Raw genomic sequence first — 3600 nt, 5'->3', positions numbered from 1 at the left:
GTACGTACGAGCGCGATGCCACTTGCCGGGGTCGTCCTCCTGGACGTTCCGCCGCGCCGGATCCTCGGCCTCGGCCTCCGATGCGTGCTCGCCGGACCGGCCGAACAGCGCGCAGCCAAAGGACCGCGTCGCGTCGCACGTGACCGGATCTCGGATCCGCGCCGGCCCGCGCGGAGAGAGAGAGAGAGAGAGAGAGAGAGAGAGAGAGAGAGAGAGAGAGAGAGAGAGAGAGAGAGAGAGAGAGAGAGAGAGAGAGAGAGAGAGAGAGAGACGGGTCGGATGGGGCGCGCGGGCGCCCATCTCCAGGAAGATCCACGCCGGGATACGATTCGTGGGGGACGCCCGGACGCGAGTGACCACCGGCGCCGCGCCACTCCCCTCGGCGCGCCCGTGCAGGCGAGGACACGCGCGCGGTTCCGGCGCGTGCTCGGGTCTGGGGCTAGCGCCGGCCGGTACCACTTCAGGTATGGGCGTGCCTGCCTGGTGCGCCGCGCCCGCGCGCGTGTCAGGCGACCGCCGCAGGGAGGAGACGGGCGATGCTGCAGCGGCAGTGGCCGCCGGGGATACGGCACAGCGCCGCGATCCGGCGCCTTGGACCGACGTGGCAAGTGTGCCGCGCGCGCACGCCACGGCTGCTCGAGCGGAGCTGTTTTTTTCTTCCCCCCTCTACTGTGACGAGAGGCTTTCGCTTTACACAGTGCCGTATTGTGCAGGTCTCGGCACGTACCGCGTGGCGGCATCCGGCGCGCGCGGTCCCCTACGTGCGCAGGGGCAGGGCAAAGCTGATCGCCTCGGCGGCGGTGCGACGTGGCCGGAATGCTACGCGCCGTCCGCCCTGCCGGGCCTCGCGTTCGCGTCGCCGCTTTACGATCGGGAACGTGTGGACGCCCGCGCCCGCGTCGCGCACGGCCCCTTCCGGAGCGCCAATGGGAGCGCCGGCGGGCGCCCAGCAAGACGGGTGCGGAGGAGGCAGCAGGCGCGGGTCGCCGGGTCGGGGCCACGGCCAGCCATCGACTGCCTCCCCGTCCCCGGCGTCCCCATCGCCCGACCCGGCGGCGCCGTCGACCGGCCGCGGGGGCCAGGAATCTGCGGCGGCCAATGGGCGCGCGCCGGCGCAGGCACCATCATTGCCTGCCGCGCTCCGTCGTGCCGCAATAACGGCGGCGCTCCACGCTAGCTCGTATATGATGACGCGTCGCTCGGGGACTGTTCGTTGCCCGGCCGTTATGGCGGCCACTGCTGCTTACGGTACGTGGTCGTGATCGACCGGTCGCCGACAAGGAGTCACCGGGTCGGCAAAAGCGACGCGCGCATTGACCTTGGGATCCGTAGGCGTGCAACGACTCACGGTCGTACTGTGTCCGTGTGTGTGGCGTTTGCATCCGTGTAGAGGAACAGTCTCGAACAGATGTCGTGCATGCAAAGAACACGCAGGCTAAGGTCATGTTTGGACCTACTAAAGATTATTATAATCCACGAGCTAGGTATGAGTACACTGTTGGATCATCTAGATCAGATTGTACAATGTGATTGTTTGGATCCACAAAGAGTATCTCGTGAAAATTTGTACCGTACAATCTGCTTGTTTGGATCCATTCGAGATTAAAAACGTTGCTTTTCACAGTGTGTCGGAAGATTTCTCCAGCCGGGTGGCGGAGTGCACCCGCCTAATCCTAGCTTAGGATGAGTCTGGGGTAGTCAACGAATGCTCGATCTAGAGGCGTATGAACACGAGTAGCATACACGGGTTTAGAGTGGTTCATGCCGACTGAGTGTAATACCCTACGTCCACTCTATGATGTATTGTTTGTAAGTTTAGAGGAGGAACTGCTGACCCTGCGTGAGTGTGAACCTTCCTTCTAATATGTGCGCTCTCCCTTTTATATGCTCAAGGGGAACGCGTACACTAAGCGGGGCCCCGACAGGTGGACCCGGCGATATATTAAATAACGTACATATTGGAGCTTTAAATGCCTCAGATCCGAAGATCTTCCTCGTCGGCCTCCGTGCGTATCCTCCGTCTGGATATGGTCTTGTGCCGTCTTGCTAGCATAGGGTCTGCTGCCGCTGACATGCGTAGGGGGAATCGTGCTGTCGGTGTAGAGTCAGCTCCCGCTGATAGGCGAAGAGGCTATGCTGACCTGCCGAGATGTAGCATTTGCGCACTGTAGCACCGCACATTGTAGCCTTCCTGTAGCAGGTCATAATAACTCTTCGCCCACGCGCGCGGCGCTGTGATGTGACCATACGTTCTGATGTCCTGTGAACCGCCTCGGTAACTCGCGCGCCGCCTCGGTAACTGGCGGGCTTACCGTACTGTCACCCATACCTGCCCAACGTGTCAGAGGGCAATCCATACTCTGTCTTGGGTGCGCGCACCCCAACCACCCGCATTTAATGCGGTAGTTGGGCTCGATTCTCGCAGAAAGCTGGTATTCACCGGACACATGGCGGTGCTGGTTTAGCGGCCGCTTCCCCAGGGGCACGTGGTGGCACCGGACCCCCTCTCTGGTGGGGTGGGAGGTTCGGGCCCCCGGCTGGCCTAGGCGCTCAGGTCCCCTTGGGGTCCGGCTTCCACACGTGGGGGTCCAAGACCATCCCGCGGTGGTCCGGATCCGTAGTAGCTGTTCCTGAGCACTTTGTCTTTGCGGGCACGTGGAGACACCGGACCTGCTAGTACATGGGAGGAGGTCCGGAGACTGTGCCCCCAGATCTCAGATCTGGGCCTTACGCCCTGTCGCCCAGAAGCTTAGTGCGAGGTTACGGATAACTTCGCACCCCTCGGACTGGATACTCCAGTAGAAGGTACTCCTATCCGTATGTACCGACACAATATCTAACGGATCAAGGTACGTGCTAACTAACTAAGGTTATAACACCAGCGGTCTCTAATGTGGTTCTCGGCAGCAATAACATAATGTTGCAAGGATAGCAAAAGCAAGTCAGATGGCATAGGAAGACAGTGGGAGAGTGGAATAGCCACTTGCAAGGGGCACGATGAAGGGAAAAGAGGCAAAGGACAGGACGGGACAAATTGTGAGGGCATCGCCGATGTTTGGAACTGCGTGTAGAATGTGCCCTCTCATGCATTGCGATGCTAATAAGAGTACTAGTGATCTATCTACTGCATGTTTCGAAATACAGCAACTTTTAAATTTAGTCGAAGTTAAATATTTTCATCTTTAACCAGCAATATCTTTAAAAATAATTACTTTTAAATAGAAAATATTATATGTTATAATAGTTAATTTAGTTATGAATTCACTAATATCATTTTTATGTTACCAATCTTTATATTTTTTTGTTATTTATGTCTAAGTTTAAAATATTTGATTTGGAAAAAACCTAAAAATAGATATATTCTGGGACAGAGGGAGTATATTCTATGGCTGTAGTAGGTCATTTTTTTTGCCATTGACCACAAACACATATAGCCTTTTGCATACGCTCATGACACAAGATTCGACATTGGTAGATTTATTATGAAAAATACTTTTATAATATATTTTTACCATTTAATAATATATATTTTAATAAATATTGTGGTGAAAGTGGTGTACCTATCAAAGTCCTAACAATTTTTTATAAGAGAAAATAGAA

This window comes from Panicum hallii, chromosome 6, assembly GCF_002211085.1.
Source record: "Panicum hallii strain FIL2 chromosome 6, PHallii_v3.1, whole genome shotgun sequence".
Lineage (NCBI taxonomy): Eukaryota > Viridiplantae > Streptophyta > Magnoliopsida > Poales > Poaceae > Panicum > Panicum hallii.
Note: the sequence above shows the minus strand (reverse complement) of the source record.